Source organism: Copidosoma floridanum, unplaced genomic scaffold (genome assembly GCF_036245765.1).
Source record: "Copidosoma floridanum isolate Cflo_tuat_1 unplaced genomic scaffold, Cflo_Japanese_pri ptg000013l, whole genome shotgun sequence".
NCBI classification, from domain to species: Eukaryota; Metazoa; Arthropoda; class Insecta; order Hymenoptera; family Encyrtidae; genus Copidosoma; species Copidosoma floridanum.
In genome coordinates, this window is record NW_028321890.1 from 6,420,440 (window position 1) to 6,448,357 (window position 27,918).

The window sequence follows — 27,918 nt, forward strand, 5'->3', positions numbered from 1 at the left end:
GTTACTCTATACAATTGGAACTATACAGGGTTCAAACCAAAGACGTTAGAAGATGCTATTGAAGCAGCGACCACTGTAGATAACGAATTAAGTCTTCCCTGGTCAAAGATAGTGCAAAAGAGGAGATTTAGGGAAAATAACGCTTAATGACAGTATGATGTCATGGTGGACCTTATTGGCAGCGATGTGCCCGTCGGTAAGTCAGATACGGACAAGCGAAATAGTGTGGATGATGTTAAATATCGCTTATATTGCCAAAACCGTGGTGCACATTCTACTAGTGGGTGTAAAAAACTGTGGCAGAATGCTAAAAGAAAAATAATAAAAAATCTTAACGTTAATGAGAAACAAAAAAGAAAAAAAAAAAAAAAAAATCGTTCAATAGAAAAGTGGCATACAATAATTATTACCATCACTCCAAAAAAGATTAAAATTTTGGTAGGTAGCAAAAAAATTACAGTGAAGACCCTTATAATCAAGGTGATTGCTACAAAAGAAGGATATATAACTAAAACAATAATAATCATAACAACAATGATAATGATTGTAGAAGAAACGATTATGGTATCTAAAAAGAAGGTGACAATTAAAATAGGTATGATGACAAGAAGAAAGATTACCGTGACAGAAGAAATAATCAGTTCTTTTACCATGATAACTCTAGAGATTATTATAGGGAAAATAATTATAACTAATAAAACGTGGGCATAAGCAACGCCAAAACCTAGCATTTAAACTTGCAAGATGTTTAACGTGATCTTTAATCGTCAAGCATAAGCCAATAATAAGTGATAAGTTGCGGGTGTTTAAAAGTAAAGTGGATGATGTAATGTCGTATAGGTAACAAATAATCATAGCCGGGCTTAACAAGATATTGAGTTTATTAATGTATAATAATAATAGGGTTACATGAGGCATCTTTGCCTCGGCACGGTCAGTACGTTACTGACTACAAATCGCCCTTTCATCGTGCGGTGCTTCCACGCGCCGTAATCATAACACACTTGTGCTTTTTACTATACCACAACTGTTCCGCCTTTTAAATTTTGTTCAAACGTGGAGATCTGCGTAGCAGTTGAATGTCGCGTTTAACCATTTGATCTTTATGTCTTTTTTGTATGCCATTATGATCAGTTCTTACTACATAAGTAGATGGTGAGACCTGCTTTAAAATCTCCCTGGGTTCTCTCTTATTGTTACTTTTACAGAAATCATTGATTAAAACATCATCACTAGCACTCACACTTACACGACGACTTCTCTTCCTGGCTACAATTTGTGCTTGCTGCCACGTCTTTATCGTTTGCATAACATTTGGCTTAAGCAAACTGAAACGCGTCCAGAGTTCTCGTTTGTACATAAGTTGTGCCGGGCTTAAACCAGTAGTACAGTGTTGTATGCTACGGTAATCAAATAAAAATAAGTCCATCGCCGTTTCCAACGTTTTTCCACCCTTTAAAATTTTGCCTACTTTGTTTATGAATGTCTGTACTAAGTTTTCTGCCATTTGTGGCAGGATGGTAGGGTGGTGAGAAACTGTGCTTGACGCCGTTTGTACTCAAAAATGCTTGGAATGCGTTACTTTTGAACTGTGGACCACCGTCTGTTACACAGTGTAGAGGCAATCCATGGCGAGCAAATAAGGTTTTAAATTTAGCCATGAGCTTATACAACTTTGTATTGTTATTAAAATGTATGATTCCAAGCCACTTGCTGTATGCGTCGATTATTATAAGAGACATGTTACTGAAAAATGGGCCTGCAAAATTGCTGTAAATGCGGTTCCATACGCGAGTTGGCCAGGGCTATGTAGTTAAAGGAGTGTTAGCCGGTTTTTTTCGTTCAATCAGAGAGATTTTGCAGCTTTTTACTAGGTTCTCATTTTCTAAATAAAGCCCTGGCCACCAAACGTATGATCACGCAAGCATTCGAATTTTAACAATCCCAAGTGGAACACGTGAAATTCTTTAAGAATGGTCTTTCGCATTGTCTCCGGGATGCGCGCTTGCAACCCCCAAAAAAGACAACCTTCTTCCACCGACAACTCATATCGTTTTAAGTAGTAAGCCTTCTCTTCGCTTGACAACTCGTTAAAATTCGGCCATTCGTTCCTGACATGCTTCATTATGTGGCTAATCGTTTTGTCTATTTTACTTTCCAATTCAAGTTTGTTGTCAAACGAAGAAGTGCCTTCCTTAAAATAATTAACATGTAAAAATTTGGTATCGCTTATAATCATGAGATTGTGTTATCATTCACGGGAAGCCTGGACAGTGCGTCACAGTTGGCATTTGTTTCGGATTTCACATGCTCTATAGAATATTTAAGTCTTGACAAGAAAGATGCGTATCTTAGTAATCTATTGTCGGCAGTCATAAGTATTCCCTTTCTAGGGCCAAGGATTAATTATAATGGCTTCTTGCCTGTGCGCAAAATAATTTTTCTTCCAAATACGAATTGATTAAAGCGTTTGAATTCAAAGACGATAGCCATAGCTTCTTTATCAATTATTGCCCTATAGAGCTCACTTTTCGCAATGTTCTTTGATACGTAAGCTATGGGCTTTTCAGTTTCATCTTCATATTTGTGTGACAGAGTTGCGGATACCCCGTACTTGGACGCGTCACGAGCCATTCAAATTTTTTCCTTCGGATTGTAATTTACAAGTACTCTCGGTAAAATTAATTCTCATTTCACCCACGCATACGATTTTTCGCTGTTCCAATCAAACTTTTCCTTGCTCAGTAAGTCATATAACGATTTTAGTTTATTTGATCTGTCATTTAAACATCTGGCATAAAAATTCATTAATCCTATGAATGTGGCTAACTCTTTCGCATTGCTTGGTTGCGGTGCATTAGCCATTGAATTGACTTTAGATCGTGACTTATAAAATCCGTCCTTATTTATGACAAAACCCAATACATCAATTTTTTCTTGCATAAACCTTAATTTTTTTAGATTTAATATGAGATTACGTTCCTGCAACCGCATACATACTTTTTCTAAATTCTCTTTATGCTCTTCATTGCTACGCCCGGTTACATATATTGTATAAGTATGCAATTACATTATCTATCCCTCGTAAACATTCGTCCATTTTTTTCTGCACGTTGGCAGGTGCCATCGAGACAGATTCTGGAAGTTTTGTGTATTAAAATAGCACTTTGTGGGTCACAATAGTGAGTAGACTTGTACAGTTTTTATTAACTGGAAATTGCATACAAGCATGAGTTAAATCTAGTTCTGAAAAGAAGAATCCACCTTGTAATTTTGCGAAAATTTAATCTATTGTGTGTAAAGGATATTCATCAATCATTATAAAGAGGTTGAAAGTCAGTTTAAAGTCTCCACACATCCTTATATTTCCGTTACTTTTAAATACCGGGACTATTGGAGTGGCCCATTCGCTTACTTCCACTAGCTTTGAATGCCCTAATTCAATTAGATGTTCGAGATCCTTCTCAACGAGTGGCTTTGACGCATACGGGACGTGTCTTCATTTCAAAGCAATTGAATGCGAATTGCTCTTTAAATAAATTGTTGTAGTGCTTTTGTCATATAATCTGAAAGTGTTGCTAAATAATTTAGTGTATTTGTTCACAAAGTAGGTTGAAACTTTATCACTATCTAGTTTTTTAATTTCAAATGTATGCTCTCCCGGAATTATCAACGGCCACCATTCGAATAACATTAACCATTGGCGTCCTAGTAGTCCCAGCCCAACGCCCGGCAAAACAAAACAATCTAATACCCGTGTCATATTATCAAATTGTACAGATACATTGCTCAACTGCCCAATCAGTTGTAACATTTTTCCATTAAACGCTTTTAAATTTATATTTGTCTTCGTGAGTTTAATGTTTTTAGAATACTGGTTATAAATTATTTCCAAAAGTACCGTCGCAAATGTACCTGTATCTATTTCGAGGCCTAATTCCATACCATTTATAACGATTTTTACAAACATAGGCTTGGCGTCTGTTTAACTTAAACTCGCGTAGTCACCATTGCTATCGCTTATCCGGTCTTTATCATTATCAATCGAACTGACTAGACCTATGTTTGTATAGATATTTTCTCGTTCGCCTTTACTTACTCTTCGTATAAAGAAATCCTGATACGAAGATTTATTGTCTTTGTTGGTGTCTTCATCAATTGTTAAGGTCATTATTTTCACTTCCCCTCTTGACTGTTGGGAGTTTTTATTCTTCTTTTGGCAAGCTTTTTCCAGGTGTCCTTTCTTGGAACAGTAATTGCAAATGTAATTGCAAAATCAACAATCTCTTAAAGAGTGCCTTTTTTTGCGCAGCAATAGCATACTATGTCTGTATTCTTGTCATTAGCTTTCGTCGAGCCATGGGCTGCTTGCTGCCAAGCACCATAGTTCTGTCAACATTCTGCTTCCCTCTGGCTTGTTTTTCCTTATAAAATTGGTGCTGTCTTCCTTCCTGTTATTAATGGTATACTTCTGTTTTATGCTGCTTACGTTCCAATTGATCTATTGAGACTGCTGCGTGTTTTACTGCAGATTCGTGTGTTCTGGCTTTCTTCAATGCCTTATCGTAATCAAGCGAGTCATCTTCAAAAAGCTTGACTCGAATATCTTTGTCCAGAATTTCACATACAAGCTGGTCATGTAATGCTGTTTTAAGATCGGCAAACTTACAGTTTAATCACAATTTTTAGAACAAAGTTCTTTATGTCACGTTACTCAGGGGGCTGGAATTTTAAAACCGACAGATTTTTTTTTTTTTGGAAACGAAAGTGGTTTCACCCGAAGACTCTGCCCTTTAAGTTTCTCCCCTTACCCCGTCCCCCTCACCTACATAATTTTTATTCCACTTTGAATTTTTTCTTTTGCAATTCTAAAAAAAAAAAAACATTTCCCAACAAAGAAATTTAAACCCTCGACCTCCTGCACATGAGTCCAATACCTTACCCACTCTGCTACGAGCGCTGCCGACTGTAGAAACTCGGTTTCTTGTACTTATCGTGTGCTATTTTTATATGCATTTACTGATACTACATTTAATTTATAATAAATTGTTTATTTGTGTTAAAAAAAAAAAAAAAAAAAAAAAAAATTAATTAGCATAAATATAGTTATGCAGATTAAACACAACAGGGCGCGTTATTACGCATTAAATAATTGTATTTTATGCATTTGATGCATAAAATACTGACCGATTTTTATTAAACCTGAGGTTTTTTTTGGCTTTACAGTAATGCTGATAATCACTGTTATAAACAAATAATTTTATAAATAAATTATTAAAATAAACGTATACGATAGAGTTGCACAACGTATCAATGGTTTTTAAGATTTTGAATTTGACTAACAAATTATGGTACAATGTCGCATAATTGTATAAATATAGTAATTTATTACATCAGTAATAAATAAATTATGTATGTTCACGAGGGAAGAGGTTTTATGCTGCTCCCAATCCAGTTCAGTCGTGTAGAGGTGGAAGTGGTTAGCGGCGGAAAATAAATGTAACGCAAATGTGCAATAAAAATATATACAATATATTTACAGTGCTTGAATTATGAAAATGTGCTCAAGTGAAGGCAAGTGGAGAGAAGCTTTCTCTGCCGCCGCGGCGCACCAACTAACATACTATGCTCGCAGAGCAATATTTATAGAGACAAAAGTTAAAGTAGAAATTCTAGTACATTGATAAATAAAGGTACAAGAGTAAAGGTAAAACGGTCTCTTGGGCATTGCAAATGTACGCGATGATCAAGGCGTATGATCGGAAAATTACTTTAACTTTAATATAAGAATAACGAACGTGACGCAATTTGAATTAAGAAAAGGTTTGTTGGCAAATATTCAGGTACAAAACTGAACATACCGCCCGCCATACTACGGTTCGGGGTAAACGGAGTATTAACAATTAGCACTGCACTTATGTAAAACAAACTTAGAGTCTGTATTTTGAAAATGTCAATAATGTAATAGACCGGAAAGCGTCCAGCCGAATATGGTGCGCTGGGCCATGGGTGTCCCAGGTAGTCCGATGCGTGAGCCCTCTTGAAGAACTCGTGGAAGCACATCAGCTCCTAGCAGCAACTCGATTTCCGTCAGATCAGCTCGAAAGTCGTCTGCAAGCTCCAAACCCTGTAGATACTTCCAGTCGCCTGGGAGCTTGAAGTTTCCTGACCTGTAGCTGGATATAAGCGAGAGCACTAGAGCTTCGCACGTGAGCTTCCCGTCGCTAACCATGGAGGCGAGAGTAAGGTAAGTTTTTCCATGAACTCGCGGAGTCTTGATGCCACCGATGCCAATGACCTCCATGCTGGCCTCTTCATATTCCTGGCGAAGTTTACTTAGCAGGCTCTTTGCAACAAAGGATCGCTGAGAGCAGTTGTCGAGCATGGCACGAGCGATGAGTGTGCGTCCGTCTGGGCCTTAAATTCGGACGAGCGCAGTAGGCAACAGCGTAGTGTTTGAAGAGTCTGGCGATGCCATCCAATGACAGGATACGCGACTCCCTTTCGTAAGTGTAGCAGGCCATGCAGAAGATGCAAGATGCACTGTAGTGGCAGGATTCTCGTGCAGCAGCGTATGGTGATGCCCGTTGCAAGTTAGACATCGTTTGCTTGATTTGCAGCTTGCGAGTTTGTGAGCACCAAGGCAATTATAGCACATGTTCTTGGCCTCAACAAACTGTTTGCGTTCGTGTGGCGATTTTGCTTTGAAATCGGCACAGCGTAGTATGAAATGCTCACTTTGGCAAAAGCGGCATTTCTCCGTAATGGCGGCATATGCGTACGAAGTAGAAGACGCCGTCTTGTCCTTCTTCCGTGTTGCCTTCTCTGTAGAAGATGCGACGATCTCGACCATCGAGATGCGTTGTTCAATGAAACGCACGAGCTTTTGAAGTGCAGGAGGCTCGTGGGTACTGCTGAGCGATGACTCCCATTCTCGGAAAGTTCGAGCGTCGAGTTTCCGAGCTATAACAGCGACCACCAAGTCATCCCACTGGTCCGTCGGACGCTTAAGTGCAGCCAAGGCATTTACAGTGCCACTGAGCAATGCCTTGAGTTCGAGCGGCGATTCGTTGCTTACAGCCGGCGCGGCTAGCAAATCGCGAGTTAGCGCGGCAACCAAGCGCCGCTTGTTTGCATAATGATCCTCCAACCTTTTCCATGCAGCCTCGAAGTTGGCGTCTATTACCTGGATCATCCTCAACAATTCAGCCGCCTCGCCTTGCAGATGCGTCTTGAGGTGCTGAAGCTTCTCGACGTTGGAAAGTCGAGAATCGTTGACTATGATCGCAGAGAGCAGATCCTTAAACTCGAGCCAGTCGTTGAAATGTCCGGAAAATGTGGGCATAGCAATGGACGGCAGGTTGCGAGAGTTAGCTGGTGGAACAGGAGCTGGGTCTGATGCGGGCGATGCAGGAAGTTTTCCGAGCTGTTCAGCCAAATTAGCTGCCGAATCAAGGTAAGCTTCTTCGGCGATTTCGTAGCTGTTTTAATCGAAATAGCCGATGTCCTTAGTATCGTCTGGAGCAATGTTGAGAATTCTGAGATGAGTGTCCTTGAAGTCATCCCAGTTTATTCGTAGTTGCTGTATACGGCTCTCGATTATTGCACGAGTGAACTTATCCTTGCCGCGCTTCTTGAGGTTTTCGTAAACATTGCTAATGCTTTTGTACAACTCCTGTTGACGCTTAAGTAAAATTTTGAGTTCCTTGGCGTCTGCCATGACGCAGTCGATGTCGCGATGAAGCGCTTGATAATAGGGCTGAGTGTTGGCAGCTAACGACCGCCCGCCTTGGCAAATTCAAGCACGGAGAGCATGCACACACTCTGATTCCTTGAATAACTCACTACTGCAGCTTCGCGAGAGCGCGTTCACCTACACGGCATCAAAAGGTCAAGACAAAATTCAAGGCTTCACTGAGCACTAGCACATATCCACTCCTGCACTGACCGTCGGTCCCTAGAACCACGCTCTGCTACCAAAAATGTTCACGAGGGAAGGGGTTTTATGCTGCTCCCAATCCAGTTCAGTCGTGTAGAGGTGGAAGTGGTTTACGGCGGAAAATAAATGTAACGCAAATGTGCAATAAAAATATATACAATATATTTACAGTGCTTAAATTATGAAAATGTGCTCAAGTGAAGGCAAGCGGAGAGAAGCTTTCTCTGCCGCCGTGGCGCGCTAACTAACATACTATGCTCGCAGAGCAATATTTATAGAGACAAAAGTTAAAGTAGAAATTCTAGTACATTGATAAATAAAGGTACAAGAGTAAAGGTAAAACGGTCTCTTGGGCATTGCAAATGTACGCGATAATAAAGGCGTATGATTAGAAAATTACTTCAACTTTAATATAAGAATAACGAACGTGACGCAATTTGAATTTAGAAAAGGTTTGTCGGCAAGTATTCAGGTACAAAACTGAACAATGTCAGATCATTAGATATGTATATTTCGCGTTACATATCATTTTAATGGTTGTTAAGGGCGCTTATTTGGCATTTGATAAACAAATGATGGCAAAATGTCAGTAAATAATTATATGAGTAATTTATATATATAATTCTATGTGAAATGTATTTCAAATAGTTTTTAAATGCCCGCTCAAAGTTTTGTTTAGCTCTCACATGGTGGCGCCAACTGTCATCAGTTATGAACTATGGCCGCAATAAGCTTCTTCAGACATTGCTCCCCTTTCTGACAGTCATCTTTGTAAGGAGAAGTGATTTTTAGTGCTTCGTAGAAAACATGTGTATTTTATTTTTAGGTTAATTGTCATCACGTTACAACGTGTCAATGAGTTCTGTGCTAATATTTTGTGATAGTGATTTTCTGTAGATTCAAATGGCATTTTAATCTTTTCTTTGCACGTGTTAGCAATAACTACGTCAATAGTTTAAGAATCTGTTTGTTCTTTAAATTTAGTTAAAATGGGATCAAGTCCTTCAAAATCAAAAACAAAAAAGTCGAAGGAATCGACGAAAAAACATTTGAGTAAATCTCCTCATAATGTACAAAAAAATTTTAATTCTCTTGAAGTACATAAATATGCCACATCACAAACAAGTCCATATTTTGCTACCCCGAACCAGAATTTTGGTGTTCTTAAAATTAATCCAAGCATAAGAGAAGACAAGAGTCCATTTTTTAATTCCGAATTATCAGTTCAAAACAAATCAAATTCTGCCTCTTCGTCTCAATTGTTGAGGCTACATCAAAGATGTACAGTAACATTTTAGGAAAACGAAAATTGACAACAAAATCAACAGCAAAATCAGCAACAAAAACAACGTATTACGTTTTAAGAAAAATCACAGGAATGTTGTGATAATGAGGATAAAACAAGAAGCAAATATTTCACAAAAATACAAAGTCTATATCCTTCTTTACATGAATTGGAGAAAACACATACAGGCATACTGATATCACAATTACGTACGCCTACATTACAATTGTCAAATTTACGAAAACGATATTCTGATGAGACATCTGACCAGTAAGTTTTAATTTTGTTAATAAACTTTTAAAGTACTTTTTAACAATCTAGTATTTACTTTTTTTTTTAGTACGTCTACGAATGCTAAATATTGTCAAAGATATAGAAAAAAACTCAAATTACAAAAAAAAATGTCTCAACTTAACGCTGCATTATCTTCACAGAATTATGATCTTTAAAGGTATAACGCGTAATTATATTTTTTACTTACAGTTAACGACAAATACATTTTTTGTATTTCCTACGAATTCGAAATTAATTTTGTAACGTAATAAAATTTAAATTTGTATTAATTCTCGTTTTTTTACTTTTATTATATTGTTAGTTTTCATTAATTTTTTTTAATTTTTTTTTAGAGACAAACAAACCAATACTCAGAAGCCAAGACAAAACATGTGCACAAATTTACGGACGAATGCCTCGTTACATGATGATCCATGCTCGATACAGGACTCTGTCTGTATACCGACAGAATTTAATAATACCCTGTATAAGTATAGTGTCACATGTGCTCAACCAGATCTTATTTTTAATCATTACAGAGATATTCCATCTGAGCCAGCTAGAAATTGTTTGTTCTATTGTTTTTTAAAACTGTTAAATCTTACGATTACACCTCTACAACTGAGACGGCTACTACAGCAATCACATTTTTTGTGTTTATGTTCGAATCCCAGAAGTGCAAATGAGATACTCTATAGTGACCACGAGTATGGAGACATGGACTGCATATGTATATTTGCAAGATTATATGATACAAATATATGCATACATTATCACTTGATTGATGTAAATATAAATATGGAAAGACAAATCTTTGCTCATTTTAAAGTGAATGATTCTCCAAATTTTATCCATTTGCATCTAGCAAACTTGCATTTTACACCATTAATTCCAGTTTGAAACATTAATTTACAATACAGAATTGATGTTGAAGACATTCGTGAGCCTTCGGATATTAATTCGGAAATTGACATTGATTTGGAAATAGATAATAATGAAGTTGTAGCGAAATATACGAACAATGATCAACACGCACAAGCACATTTCAAATTTTTTATACTTTTTTAAAAGATACTTTTGGTTATTCTTGCGCAGTTTGCGATGTGCTTTGGTGGTAAAAAGATTTGAAATCATCATCCGCAGCACATGAAAATATTTTTAAAACAATTTTATCGGTAAATGATCACTTTTTTTTATTATACTCTCAAACAAATTTTTATATTTAATAATTATTTATATTGTAATAGAATTTTGTTAGCAGCATTACTGTAGTGGCGATTTGTTCTACATGTAAAAAGAGTTTGGACAAACAAAAAATTCTATTATTATCCACATACAACGGATTTTCATATCCAGTCATTATATCACATTTACCAGAGTTAAATCTTATTGAACAGCGACTTATTTCTCCAAGAATCCTTTTTATGCAAATAAGAAGACTCAGACATGTTCATGGCCAATTCGATATTTATGGACAAATTATTAATGTTCCAATTGATGTTAAAACAACAGTCAATAAACTTCCAAGAAATATTCAAGATGACCATTTTTTTTATGTACACATTAGGAAACAGTTAATACATAAATCGAGTTACGTTCATGGTCTAGTAAAAAAAAGTAATATTAAGGACTGATTAATATATTTAGTGCAGACATCACTGTACTTATTTTATAATATTTCAATTGAAGAGGAAGCCTCAAATAATTATTTAGATGATGCTGAAATTAATCATGATAAAGTTAGTAAACATTTTTGAAGGGAAGATAATCTGACAGCTCAGCAACAAACTCTAATGTGAAATGAAGACAAAATGTTATGCATGGCACCTGGCGAAAATAATGTGCTTATTAGTATTTTTTTGATGAACACGCTGAAGAGCTTTTATTTTCAACCATTTACTGTGGACAGTTTAGAAATTACAAGGAAGGAGTTAATGTTACTTTATTTATGCAAGCCACCAGTGAACTTCGACGTACAGATTGTCAGGGTGCAGATCCACAACATCTTTTATATTTGGCTGTTAAAATTATAAGACAGCGAGTTTGAGATGCTGTTACTGTAGCTTTCAAACATATTGGCCATAAAACTAATGTTTAGTCGAAACGACTAAAATTCGTAGACTGCCTCGTGAGCGGTGGAGGATCAACCTCGCAGCACGCCAAAGGTGGCAGCACACCGAGTTCACACAAAATTTATCACATATTCACATATGCAAGTGCTGGTCAATTTCTTTCTTACCTTCATCCTTTTTCTCCTTTTGTTTCAGTCGGTACAACTAATCACTCTCGCGCCAACTCTCATTATGTCTCTCTCTCTACACTCTCATTATCTAGACATGTCATCTCCTTCTCTATCATGCGCCTCCATCTCCATCTCCTTTGCTTTTATTAAGTGTTCTCGGGTCATAGGTCTCTCCCCCTCTCTTAATTGCTTACATCATTATCTCTCTCTCTTTTCGTGGCTTTTCACATAAGGTGTGCCGGGTCAGTTCCGAACTATCTGTCTATACAGATCGGTCTACAGTTGTCAACTGCGATCTCGAGTATCTGGCATAGTTGGGTATTATATTCGTCCTACTGGTTTTTACATCTTTCCTTATCATCATCACGCACACGTATATCTGGGGGTCACCTTTTTGGGGTCAATTTCTCTCACGCTTTCTTTTTTTTATTATCATCGTCATCTGCATCATCTTCGAGAAGCTCGACGTGCTGCGAGTAAAGCACGGCGGAAATCCGCTTCACGGACCGTGCGACGTTTGTCGATTCGTGAGTTTTTCGAGACACGTGCGGGTGCGCACGTATACGTTTTCTACACACAATACACAAATGCACACTCTTCATTGCAGGAAGTTTATCTTAAATTTATTGTTCAACCTCACTCGTTGGTATTTTCATTAATTTTTCTTCTCTTGGGTTTTTCTCTTCGGAGTTTTTCCCTTGAGCCACGAAATATATCTTCGTTCGTGGCTCATAATCAGTGCATTTTAAATTTATTTCACCTAGTTCAATTCCATCCTCCGTTCCGATAAATTTAGCAAAATTGACCTTTTTTTAGGTGGATTTTAATTAATCATTTATAAATTCAGTAGTATTTTTATGCCGCTATCCCTCCTAAATTTGAAGTAACAAATTAGTTGACTTCGTCAAAATAGACGCAGCCAACAGGGCAGCAACACTCTTGCTATAATTCAACTAATATTACAAAAGAACAAATTCAATCGGACAATTATATAAACAGTTGTATCGAAGGTAACCTCGCTTTTCTTCGATGTGTACCTAATTCTGCTAGGTATTGGGCTGATCGAAAAAAAGATCTTCTTGCGATTATTAGACAATTAGGTGCACCAACAGCTTTCATGACCATGAGTGCAAATGAAGTTGGATGTAACAATTTATTGAAATTTTTATATACATTAAAACATAATGAAACAGAAGTTTCTGATGAATTTTTGGCAAAGCTACATTATATCAGAAAAGCCAAACTAATCAATGACGATGCTGTTACTTGTGCAATTTTTTTTAATAAATTAAAAAATTGTTTAATGAACATTTAGCAAAATAAAACAAACAGTTCATTTGGAAAACACCGGGTGATAGATTATTTTAAAAGAATAGAATTTCAACATCAAGGTGGTCCTCATGCTCATATTCTTTTGTGGTTAGATAATTCACCTGCAAATTTATTAAAAAATGACGATGATGTAATCAATATAATAGATGAATTAGTTTCAGTAACAGCATCTGAAGCATCAGGAAATATTAAAGCTCAAACTCATAAGCACACTTTCAGTTGTTTTAAAAAAATGGATCCAAATAAAAAAGAAAATTGTAGATTTGGAGCACCTTTCATGCCATCTAAAAAAACTGTGACATTGATACCTATGAAAGATACTGATTCTAATTTTTCAGAAAAAACTTTTAATAATTATAAGAAATATTCCAGTCTTATTCAATCTAATTTACAATATTTCGATTACGAAGATTTTGAAAATTTTTATACTCACAACGACATCATGTCTGACGAACATTATTATAACATTATCCGTGCTGGCATCACTCAACCAAAGTTGTTTTATCGTCGAACACCGTCGGAAAAATGGCACAATACATTCAATCCATTTGTTTTGCATCATTTAAAATTTAATATGGATTTTCAAATTATTCAAGATGAGTATTCTAGGGTGGCTTACGTTGTCGAGTACGTTAACAAACACAATCAAGGTATAAGTAATTTACAACGACAAATTATTGAAATTATGGATGAAAATCCTGAGTTTGATGTAGTTGAAATTACAAAAAAATTAGTGTTGACGTTCCTAATTTTGTTAAAATATCATCACAGGATGTTATTGCGCGAACCAATGGCAAAGTCATCTTTAGCAGTCGTTTATATACCTACTATTCACCCTACAGAACGTATGGAAATAAGAAAAACTATGAAAGAACCTAATGAAATGGATGACGATTGTGTTAATATTTGGAAAGAAAATATGTTTGATAAATACAGAAAAAGACCTGACAGTATAGAAGACGTTACGTTGGCACAGTTCGTTGATAAGTATTATTTGAATAATAAAGGGGAATATATTAAAAAGCAAAAGCCTAGAGTTATTAGATATCGTAACTACAATATTACTGACTTTAATGATTATGCACGAGATATGGTACTATGACACATTCCTTTTAAAAGCAAAGAAAATGATGTGTTAGCTGAAAATAAGTCCATTCAAATATATCAAGATAATGACGATTTAATTTTAGAGCACAGAAAAAAGTTTGAATCTAACTTGGATATACAGAAAACTATCGAAATTTGCAAGCAGTTGCATAGAGAAAATGATGAAAACGCTGTTCAAGACGCAGATTTACAAAATCAAGCTAACATAATTTTTGAACCCGACCCGTATGAAAGATTGCTTCGCGATCCTGAAGGTGCTGTTAACATGAATTTGCAACGTGCATCTTTAAATAAACTTGGTGTCATAGCAAAAAAAAGAGAAAATTTAATGGATACTGAACAGTTTTACGATTTAACGAGATCTGCAAACAAAGAGCAAAGAGAACTCTTAGATACCATTATTGATCATCTTCAGAATAAACATGAGTAACTTTTTTAAATATTTTTGACTGGTCCTGCTGGGTGTGGTAAAACATTTGTTATAAAACTAATTATGGATTTATACAATAGGTTCACTGACACCGATGGTTATTGCAATGCTTACATAACCTGTGCTTCTACTGGTAAAGCTGCTGTAGCAATTGACGGTACCACCGTTCACACTGCTCTCAAAATTTCTCTTTTAAATCTATTACCATTATCATCAGAACTTTTACAATTATACAGATGTCTTTTTAAATACGTTAAAGAACTTATCATTGATAAAATAAGCATGGTTAGTGCAGAGCTCTTGGTTAAGATTGACACGCGTCTAAAACAAATTACTGGAAATCATAAAGATGATTTTGGAAATATTGACGTTATTTTTATTGGCGATTTACGTCAACTCCCACCAGTAAGATCAACGCCTATTTACAAATCAATTAAAACTTGTCTGGTCGGGCCTTATTTATGGCGAAAATGGAAATTTTACCATCTTACTCAAGTAATCAGGCAAATGAAACGTTTTCTTCTATATTAACAAAAATTGGCAATAGTGAAGTATTATCAAATATTGAACTTGATTTTCTTGAATCAAGATTTCTTACGAAAGCTGAAGTTCAAAGATTGTGCCCTGATGGAGTTCGTTTATATCTTTAAAATGTAGATGTAAATAGTTATAATAATGAAATTTTACAACAATCACCACACAAAATTATTTCTACAGCTAATGATGTCATTGTTGGATAAAAAGATGCTCAACATGAAACTGCTTTACAGGAGGTTTACCTTACATTTTTACTTTTGTTAAAGATAAGTATTATCTCATTACTTCAAACATTGATGTATCTGATGGCTTAGCCAACGGTGCTGTTGGTAAGTTAGTACATTTAGATTTCGATAAAGATAATATTATTTGTCGAGTATGGTTACAATTTCCTGGTAACATTAAAATTGGTGAAAAAATCAGAAAAAAAGCTGCTTCATTTGCTTTAAAAAATGGGGTTAATAGATCGGCCGTACCGATCAATCTACGAACATAAAATATTTCTTTAACAAGAGACAATAAAGTTACTGTTAAACGAAAACATTTTCCATTGATAGCAGCTTGTGCTATGACAATTTACAAATCACAAGGTGGAACGTTCAATCAAGTTATTTATCAGTATGAAAAATTGCATTCGCAATCACTCGTTTACGTTGCCCTTTCTCGTGTCACAAGTCTTAAAGGCTTGTATATTGTAATACCTGATAACGATCTTCGACTAAATTTAAACTTTATCATAACCGTCAACAAGCTGCTTCGACTGTTAGTTTAATACAAGAATTTCAAAGGCTCTCTTTAAATTCTCTAGAGACTAAAGCTCAAATAATTACCAATTTTATTTCCGGTAAAAGAAATATGTCTATACTGTGTTTTAATATTCAAAGTCTACGGAAACATTTACTGAATTTGAATGATACAGTGACTAAAAAATGTAATGTTTTAATGTTGACTGAAACATGGATGGAAAATAATCAACAAATCGACGTACGACAATTTAACTGTATCGTCCATTTTAAAAGTGACAATGCACGGTCAGCGGAAGTTGCAATATATCATAATATTGATGATACAGTAAATATCGTTGGTCCAAATATGGATATGACTGTACAAAATACCCATGATTTTAATGTCCGAACAACAGATATTGCAGACATTTGTTCAACCATATCTACAATGGAAAATGGTCAAAAAATAGTAATAGTAGCCATATATGTTTCACCTAATCAAAAAATAAATGATATAATTGATACAATTTACAGAACACTACTAGAGTATACTGAAGGAGGTGCACAATTGCTTGGAAAAAATTTTGATAAACTTCCACTTATTTTAGCTGGTGATTTTAACATTAACTTTGCTGATAAAAATTCCGAGACATTGACCCATTTCCGCGTCCAAAAATTTTACTTAACTATTAATAATGATCCTGAAAAACATACAACAAGGTATGGGACCACGATAGACGCCGTTTTTTCTCGATATCTAAATAAAAAACAGTTAGAAACATACGTATTTTATTTAAGTTTCCATAAGCCAATAGTTTCTATTGTATAATGTGATTAATTTTAATATTTCGTTATTTGTAATATAATTTAAAATATATATATATATTTACATAGTCATAGCTTTTGTATTATTATATTATAGTTATAAAAATATTTTACATGAAATTTTAATGTTTTATTTCAACCCCCCTTCCATGAAAATATAAGTTTTGAAATAAAACAAAAATTGTATTTATTGGATATACAATTGCAACAATATCACTCATAAAAAAAAAATTTGAAAGAGTTTTATTTGCAGAAATAAAATAAAACAAAAAAAAAATGAAATGAAAAAAAATGACATACAAAATAAAATTCAAAAAAACAAAAAATTAAAGAAACAAAAAAACAATGTCATAAAGTAAATAGAAAACATTGTTTTTTTAAACTCATAAAATGTTATTTTATAAGATAATAAAATAAAATAAAATGAAAAATGAAAAATAATAACAATGAAATGAGATGAAATATGAACAAATAAAATGTTATATTATAAAATAATAAAATAAAATCAAATAAAAAATGAATAAAAAAATAATGAAATAAAATGAAATATGAACAAAAAAAATGTAATAATAAAAAATAATGACATAAAATATAATGAAATAAAATGAAATATGAAAAAAAAACAAGAAATGACAAAAACAAAAAAAACAGAATGGCAAATATAAAATTAAATAAAAAAATAAAAAATATAATGAACTAAGGAAATAAAAAAGAATAAAAAAAAAAGTAATGAAATTAAATATAAAAAAAAGAAAATGAGATATATAAAAAAATTATTATAAAATAAATTGGAATTTGATTAAATAATATGTTATATTAAAAATAATGAAATGAAATAAAATTAAGTATGAGAAAATAAATGAAATGAAAAAAATACAAAAGAATGAAAAAAAAAGTAGTGAAATTAAATATGAAAAAAAAGGAATGATACATGAAAAAAAGAAATTAAAAAAAAAAATGAATATGAAAATAAAAAAGAAAATAAATGAAGAAAATACAAATAAATAAAAAAAATGTAATAAAATGAAATATAAAAAAAAATAAATAAAGAAAAAAAAAAAATAAATAAAACAAGAAATAAAGAAAAAAATAAAAAAAGAATGTTATAAAATGAAATATGAAAAAAAAACAGAAAATAAAAAAAAAATAAAACAAGAAATAAAAAAAAAAAAAATAAAAAAAAAAAAAAAAAACAACAAACCAGGAGGAATAAATGGGTCATGGAACCCATGGTAAGAACAAAGTTCTTTCAACATGAGATGAGTATAGACACAATTTTTCAGGTAACAAGGGGGTCACCAGACCCACAGGCATAACGAAGCTCTGTAAACGTTAGTACTGCATTCATGTTGTTTACTAAAACAAAAATTTTAAAAACGAATAAAAAAAAAATAAATAAAAAAATAAAAAATAGTTTACTACTGACGATGGTTAAACTTCGTGAGTACTGTATTTATGCACAAGGTTCTCACAAAGTTCAACCATCGTCAGTAGTAAACTACTTTTTTTTTTTTTTTGTTTTTCAAGTTTTTGTTTTAGTAAACAATATGAATGCAGTACTAACGTTTACAGAGCTTCGTTCTTTCTGTGGGTCTGGCGACCCCCTTGTTACTTGAAAAATTTTGTATATACTTATCTCATGTTTAAAGAACTTCGTTTTTACCGTGGGTCCCATGACCTATTTATCCCCCCTGGTTTGTTGTTTTTTTTCTTTTATTTTTTTTTTCTTTATTTCTTGTTTTATTTTTTTTTTTATTTATTTATTTTTTTTCCTATTTCATTTTGTTACATTTTTTTTTCAATTTTGCTGCATAATCTGCATTGGATTTACTGGTCTCATGTCCTGCCTGGTCATATGTACATCGCTCTATTACCACTGAAGGCTTGGGGTTGAAATGAGCTTTTAACAATTTCACTAGATCATCGAATTTTTTCTCTACTATACTCTCGGGTGCTACCAGCTGTTTGATCAGATTGAACGTCTCTTGATCCTCACGCGTCATAAGCGTGGATACTTTTTTTTTTCTACTGTAATATCCTTTTCATTTAAGTAAAACTCTAATTGTTCAGTAAAGGTTTTCCAGTAGTCTCTTTCCAAGGAAAAAAATTACTTGCCCCCGTCACTTGACATTGTGCTGTCCGTATCCGACTCTTCCTTGTCGTTGTCAGTCTCGAGATCTGTATGTGTAGCGTCAACTGAAATGCTATTCTTACTCATACTGGCCAGGTCCTGGTATTTTTCTCTCTTGACCACGTCTTTTAGTTATACTTGCTAATTGTTAAAATTTTCGGTACCATCTAATTCAATATTTTGCTTTTTTAACTCTGCGATTTTTCGGTTTTTATTTAGCGTTTGTATCCAACCCATTTTTTTATGCTCCAACATTTAATTTAGCTTTTAAGACTTTCTCATCCAAATACCTTTCAACCCAGTTAGTGATCACTTTTTATCTTTCTGCGCTACAATCTTTCGCCCTAGTTTATGACCCCATTCTCGTCGCCAACTATAATGTCGTGTAGGTGGTAAGTAATCATAGCCGTGCTTGATAAGATATTAGGTTTATTAATATATAATAATAATGGGGTTACATGAAGCGTCTTTGCTTTGGCACAGTCAGTGTGCAACTGACTACAAGTTGCCCTCTAATCGTGCGGGGCTCGCACGCACCGTAATCATAACACAGTTGGGCTGCTCACTGTACCACAGGTGAGAAATAGTATAAGATATTAGAAACTCATGTTATGATGTGAGTAGACAAAACCATTGCTAGCACCAAGGAGTCACTTGGGAATAATCTGAAGAGTAGAGAAAGTGACGAGCTCGAGAAGCAGGCACACACAGAACGCGGAGAGCAAAACACGACAATTTTTGAGCAACATACAAAAATAACAGCGCATTTATCCGCAAAGATTGAAGAAAAGGCTATTGCTCAAATGAAAGATAATACATAATTACTCTGTGGTAAAAGTTAATATATCAAATATAGGATAAACACTACCGTCAGCGGTTGTACAGAGCCCTTGTATAAATAACATTGTCACGTTTTAGATCCATACAGACACGGAAATCTTGATGATGAAAAAGGATTGCTTGGATTCCAAATTTAAAAAAAATGGCAGAAAAAAATGAATGTAAAAGGTGTGACTCACGCAGCACACCAAACACTGAGGTAAGTATGAATACCCCTCAAAAATTTGATGTCCATCCTGCACGTAGTACCACGTTACTTTTCCATAAAAGTAGAAGGCTCAATAATATGGGACATTTTGAAGTGTATGAGGGTCAGATTAATTCCATAAAAAATAATTTTACGTTAAGTGGAATCAAAATCCCACCCGTAGAGCCAGAAATCTTTAAGATTGTCGTGAAAACAAGTCAAGTAATACATGTAAATATTAAGCAAAGGCATAGAAAACCGAAAATAGGCTGGGTGCCTCTACAAAAGTTAAAGAGAGAATTTTATTTGGCAACATTATTGCATTATATAATGACAATAAGGTGTATGCAAAGTGTCTTATCAGAAATAACAGGACAATTACTATATAATTCCCGTTAGTAGACTTGATAGAGTGCGAAGTTATTAAAACGGCTATAATAGCTGACGTCAATGGGGACGATGTGAAAAAGTTAGATATAACGTTCACACGAATGTTTGAAAAAACTAAAAAATTGGAGAGAAATGTAGTCATTTATATAGAGTGAAAATGAAGCAAATCATATAAATGTAAGTAAGGGAGAAAAAGAAATAAGGGCCAAAGTAAGCATATCAGTGACGTCAATAATAATGACAAGAGCATTCAGACCCATGAGAGGGGTAATAACTGAAAAATATTAATAAGTAGAAAAGCAAGAGTGGACGAAGTAATAAAAACAGTCAATGTGTCAACTTGTAACGTGGAAGAGAGGAAAAATATGTGAGAGCTCATAAAATTGAACCCATACGTGCTTGGACCTAAAAGAAAGCCTCTAAAAACAGTAAACTTTTGAAAACAGAGGATGAGAACGTCAACGGAAACACCAATAACAGCAAAACGATACAGGTATTTACTGGCTATGAAAGAGCAAATGAAAAAAAAAAAATAATAATCTGTTCGATCAAGTCACAAGAGAGCTATCTAAGTCTCCGTATAATTCAATCATGTGGATCGTGCCAAACCACGCTGGACCAAATAGTGAAAAACGTTGGTGCGTAGTAACAGATTTTAGGCAGTTAAAAGAGAGAACAATTGGTAGCTACCACCCACTTTCATTTCAGAGTAAAACACTTGAACATGTGGTATTAGAACGCTACATAACAGTTGTTAATTTGAAACAAGGGTTTTTTCAAATTATAATACATGAATATGACGCCTATAAAACTGCATTTTCTAGAACAGATAAACATTATCAATATAAAAACATGCCTATAAATTGTATTGACTCTCCGATTACCTTGTTAAGAGCCATAACTTTGGCACAAGCAGGTATACAGCGATACAAAATAGAGGTTCATCTTGACGACATATTGGTATTTGCTTTTAACCTCTAAAAACACGGAAAACCATTTATTAGGCTTTTACAACGGTTATTAAGAGCAAATCAAACTTTGAGCCAAACAAATGCCAGTTTCCAAAAAGTGAAGTAAAAGTTCTTGTGCACATTGTAGGAAATGGCCAAGTAAAAACAAACCCAAAAAAAAAAGCTGCAAGAAAATATCCAAGACCTACAAATATAAAGAAAATCAAACGACTTTTGGAATTTGTTCGATATTACAGAAGATTTATTTTAAAAATTACACAAAAATCGCACTGCCACTCTCCAAGCTCTTGAAAAAGGGAGCAGAATTCAACTGGAAAGAGCAGCAGGAGTTTGTTTTTAATAAGCTTATGGATGCATTGTATGAAGAACCTATTCTCGCAGCATCAAATTTGGAAAAGCCGTTTATAGTCATAATATATGCCTTTAATTATTACGCAAGAGGAGCGATACTGAGCTAAGAAGAGATTCGAAAGCATAGAACGTGTGAATATGCCTCACGTTGTCTTCGAGGTAGTAAACTACGCTATCCCACTGATGATAAGGAACTGTTAGCTATGGTATTTGCGAAAAAACAGTTTGGATCATATTTATTCGGAGAAAAACTTACGGCCATTACAGATCATGAGTTTCTAAAACACTATCATACTGTAAAAAAACCTTACATACATTTTAAAAAGCTGAATGCAAAACTAGGAGGCTATGAGTTTGACATTTTATATAGGCCAGACATTTCAAATGAAGCGCCAGATGCACTCTCTCGAAACCCAGTAGAAGAGGAGAGAGAAATAAACACCGAACGATCACGTTAAAAACTGTATCAGTGGGCAAACAAATATGAAAAAAAGGACTTTCCAATAGCGATGGACCTCTGGCGCACATCTTTAAGATATGATTGATTCTTAAACAGCATATTGAGGGAAATAGCAAAATAGCGAGAACTTTTTAGCCAGATTTAAAATAGTCAGATAAGAAAGAACAGAAGAAAAAATAAAATTTTAATGGATATAATAAAGATTAATGCAATATGAAAGAAGATAGCCAAGCTGGTAAAGAAGGAGTCTCTAAATTTGAAGAAAAAGTAGAAATAAACAATAAATTAAGCAAAATATGGTAAATAGTGAGAAAATAATTACACTTACGGAAAAATATTATCGTTATCAATTTAAAGATGGAAACAGATACGAAATAAACAGAAAAGTTTGTTTTACAGGGGCCGGTAAATAATTGATTAGCCTATATACAAAGGGAGGACCAAATGCAACATGGAATAAAATCAACAAGCACACCAGCAATCGAGAAAAATGAGGTTGTACCAAAGGGATGTAAAACTCAAGCAACTTGATGTATTGCATAGGCCTGTACCAAATTTTTCACTAACGCCACAAATTAAAAGTGTGCCAAAGCAAATTATTTTAGCAAACTGTGACACTAGGGGCTTTAAATGGAAAATTTGGGCCAGCAAAATATTGGAGATCTCAGCTAACTGAAGCTAGCCTAGTGAACAGAAAATATGAGGAATAGATAAAAATGGTAAGAAAAGATATCATGAAGTAAAGTTGAAAGATGTGCACTGGGGTAACCAGCAAGCTCAGGCAAGTTTGGCTGAAGAATCGGCTTAAAAGGAAGACAGATTCCTCGAGACAGTACATGGAGAGGGGTTAGAACCATTTTAACCAGTGACACCTACCGTATATTGTTTGCACTTACTGCAGCATGAGATTTACCGCTGCCTAGCACGGATTTTTGGTACCAGCACCGAAAAACACATTTCTAACATTGGTATGGAATAATTTGGTAGCACAAGAACAGGTTAAAACAAATGAAACCAGTTCTACCTATGGTACCCCATTTTCAGTCACTGTAGCATGAGCTTTATCCATACCTAGAACGGATTTTTCCCGTATAATCTCCAAAACCAGTTATTTTTATATAAGTATAAAATATTTCATGACCCCCAATGATTTTTTTCAGATGTCCGTACATATATCTACAGCCTTTCATATGTCACGAGAGATCTATTATGAGACCAATTTTACTAATCTCTGGGACCACAATTTCTTTGAAAAATATAATAAAAGAATAGTATAAGGCACATTAGCATACTAATAGTTTATTAAAATTACAAATAAATTATCAAACATTGTTATACTTTTTTTTTGGCAGTAGTTATAATGAGTAAAATTCTAAAATAAATATATCATAAAACTAAAGAAAGAGGCAAATAAATTTTTTTGTTCGTTGTAAAAAGTTACAAGCTATATCTACTTACAATGTAATTGACATTTTTTTTATCAATATACAGGGTGTTTTTGATGGCATATCTTCGGATGTAACCATTTTTTTAGTTGTATCAGATACAACACTAAGCCCAAAATAATGATAGTTAAATCCTATTAACTTAAATGGTGTTTACATAAAATATATACTGTCTATTACAATAAAAATCTCATCTTTTTTTCCAAAAACTGGTCCATTTCAATAAATATTTGCAACAAGTATCATTACAGACTTGTAAATTACATTATTTATAAATATATTGGATAATGTTTTTCCTGATACTGTTTGGAGGCAATCCAAACCGGTCAAAGACTATACTCGAGTGTAGTCACCATGGGTCCCGAGTGAGAGCTCAGACCTTCGTTGTTCCAGAAAGTAAAAAAAGTTGAAGATTATTCGTTCAGACATTGGAATGCCTTAGTTTTCTATACAATGTCAGAAAATTCACCAGTTATAGAAAGAATTGAATAATTTACAAACGAAGATACATCGACTAATTGATAATGAATAGTAAGGAGAGAGCAGTTGGGAATGCTATGCTTTAAAAAAAAAAAAAAGTATCAGTAATTCGCATGTATGTAAAGAAGGACTTAAAAGATTATGCACTAAGATTGAATATTGAGACTTGCATAAAATTTTTTGATAATGAGTAACTATTTAGAAAAATACAGGAACTGTAAAGGATCTCGTAATTATGAATCTTAATTAATGAATACACCTTATTGAACAATTAAAAAAAATTTTTAACGATTTTAAAATTATATGTACGCTGTACACAAATACACTTACTGTACCACTGGCAGGCTAACGACTTACAGTTATCAAAAAATATCATGACTCTGCCGTAAGAGGCCATAGAGAAATTAACAAAATGAACTATGAAATCCCAAAAGATTTTTGTTGGAGAAACATGAAGTCAAAAGTCAGGCAGTTCGTTTTTGGAGGGGACTTATGTCAAACAAAAAAACTTGTAGAAGTTAAAACCAAGCAGGCAATGACTATTACTGATATACTGAGCAGGCCTTTTACAAAGATATCTATTGATTTTTACGGACCCATTAATAAACCTTCAGATTACAGAAATACGCATACTCTGTAAATTTAAGATTGGATGAAAAAATACATCTTATTAGCACCTGTATAAATATTGTTGGACAGAAAAGCACACTTAATGAATAAATCAATGGAAGAAATTTTAAGATGATTTCAGATCAATAAAGTTGGTAGCACAGTATTTCTCTCACACAATTATGAGGAAATCAAGAGAACACACCATGTTTCGTGTGAATATTTGAAGGCGTATGTCAACAAAAATGATAATAGGGACTGATTCATACCTTTATTTATACTGGCATTTAGGACGTCTGAACATGAAAGCACAGCACATACACCAAATAAGTCACTCTTTGGGCAGACAGCGCGTATTCCTCCAAGCTCCGAATGGATAGAAACATACTTAACGTATAATAAATACTTTAAGTAGGTTACAAATAATCTCACACAAATGAGAACAATAGTATTGTAACAACAGAACAAACACAATAACAGCATTAATACAATTCCAAAGAAAATACAAGTCATAGTATTGTTATAAAAAACTTGATACCAAGTTATTTATAGAAATGGAAATGATCTACGTAGTAAAAGAGCCATTGAAAGAAAAATACAATTGTCAGTATCAAGACATATACAAAATAATAGAAATAAATAATAAGACTTATGATCTCAAATAACAAAAAAATAAATGAATAAGAGTAAAGCATATAGATAAAATTAAAAAAAAAATGTATTTTAGAAGTGCAGAACCAAGAAATAGAAAAATATCTAAGTAAAAGACATGAGAAGCAAGAAGAGAAAAAAGAGAAAAATAAAATTTAAAAAAAATCGAGCTGCCCAACATTGAGCGTGTCTTACGTATTTACAAAAGTCTAAGCACATTTGCGACACAAGGAAATAGGTGTAGCTTGAGGAATGGGACTTAAATAATTAATACTTACGCAGTAACCTACGGGCAATATGCAACTATAGGTTGACGTATTGCTACGCATAAAATAGTTGGTAGAAACATTGGATAAAATAGTAGGGTTAATGTAACAAACGAACAAATATAATTAGGGTTTTGTCCGATTTCTCTGGCCCCTGGACGCGCGCTGCGTAAAATACAATAAAATTAAATCAAAATTGAATGAAATTTAAAATACACACAGAAAACATGGGACTAAAAATGAACAATTTTGGCACAAAAAAAGGAATAAAATGGCATGGTAAAGTAGAAGAGAAGAAAAAAAAAATATTTATCTCAAATTTCTCATACGGCAAATAGCTGTTTACCCAACATTCGGGGAGATAAGTTATCGTATGGATAATGAGGCTATCGTAACTTGAAATCCTTAAGAATAAATTGTAAGAAGCAGTAACATATATAACTTACAGTAACAAAATAATATGTTTCATTAAAAATTATGTTTCAAAAAGCGATTTTGTTTTCATGTGAAGAAGAGTGTTAAAAAAGAAAAAAAATTAGAGAAAAACGTAAGTTACAATACAAAAAAAATTTTACAAGATATTTACACATACACTTAAGGATAAATGTAGCCTATTTCTTATCTGTGTGATTAGAAGATCTTAAAGAATATGAAATATGCGAAATTTTTAAGAAAAAAAAGTATTTTTAAGTAATCTTAACTTAAATAATAAAAAAAGGCCGTTGCAATCGATAATTTTTGTTCATCAAACACTCAGCTATAATCCCTTAATTATTTTATTCATGAAGATTCTCATACTCCTTACCTACTAATAAAATCAAAGGCAAATATACATGGATTATTGTTTAACTCTAATAATCGTCTGCCTTCTAATAATGAGAAAAAATTATGATTGCCAAATCAATCCTAATAATAAACTTAACAGTGAATGATGAATAACAACTTCTCAGATTTCTTAGAAAAAAATAATCTGTTTTTATATATTAAGTTGAAATAAATCGAAACAAAGATATATCTGTACACGTACATACGTACCTGCATGAAAAATAACGGTATTTGAGAAAAAAGTACATTTGTTTCATGAACAGAGCCAGAACATTCTAAGAACAGAGGCAGCTGCAGTAAAGCTTTGAAATAACTGTAGCAACTGCAAGCTACAAATAGCCCAAATAATAAATAAAACCTGCCATTGAAACAACAAATCCCATTGTGAGTGACCCGTCAGCTCGACATTTTAACAATTAAAAGGAAAAGGTTAACAACAGTGTAACAAAAAAAAAAGAAAAAAAGCTTGTTAAATTATGACAGAAAAAAATTTCAAGAACCCAAGTATTAGACAGATATTAAATAAATAAAACCTAGAAGATACAAAAATATACCTGTTATCCAAGGAAGAACAAAAGAATCTGATAAATTTTTTAGCGATAACTACAACTGCTTATGAATTTTCTATCAAAAAATACATTTAATCCTACGTAAATAAAAAAAACCTTGTAAATACCTAGATGAGCACCATCAACTTTTATCTGGCAAAAAAGGAACACTTAAATATAATTTAGCCACGCAACCAATAATACATTCTTTATAGTCCACTAAAATAACGTAAATAGTGACGTTACAATAACGTGTAAATAAACAAAATGGTATAAGTTGTGACGGGGTGTAGCCGATGCGGAGTAGCGAGGTAAAACTGGCAACCTCGGCCAGGCCTGTGTTGCCCGCGTACCCCCAGCGCCACCTACAATAAACTTTATACGTGGGTCTCGCTCTCCGAGACACCGCAGGGGCCAAATATCGCGGCGACCTTGAACGTCGTCGCCTCTCGCGACGACTTTAACACGACACAAAGAGGGATCGGGCACACACAGAAAGGAAGCACTAACGAGTAAATTTAAAATAAGAAGTATATTCAATTAAATAATATAAACTGAAATACAAGATATTACTCGCGGGTGTGTGTGTGATTCTCGCACGTCGAGTGCGCTTGCTCGACGTGCTCGCGGCGTGAGGACGCGAACCGAGCAAACAACGCGGGCTACTCTAGGGCTGCTGCCCTTTACAATAAACTGCCTGTTGGCAGGTACTTACGGCGATACGAAGTCGCTCCCCGACGATGCCTCTCACAGGCCAAGCCTACACGGGAGCACTGGAGCAGCTACGCTAAGGTCAGTAGGCGTCCCTACTGGCAGCGTTCGAAGGCCGAGACCGACGGTATCGGCCTTATTGACCCTGAGTCCGGCGTCGCCTGCTATCCCAGAAGAATCCAGACACTCAGCACCAAGCACTGTACCGGAGACAGTTCAAGCACAGCCGCCACGACAACAATCACAGAAACGGAAACACTCTAGAGGACGCGTCTCACGTCCTCCAAAACAGAATTTGCTTCTCGCGGGGGAAATCGCCTTGAGAAAATTGCTTCTTGCAACCCCCAACAAAAACTCG

General features: G+C 34.2%; 1 pseudogene; it reads left to right on the plus strand.

Annotated features, from left to right (window-relative positions):
• The first annotated feature begins 162 nt into the window (after positions 1-162).
• LOC149374815 (uncharacterized) lies at positions 163-27,824 on the plus strand (annotated as a pseudogene).
• The last annotated feature ends 94 nt before the right edge of the window (positions 27,825-27,918 follow it).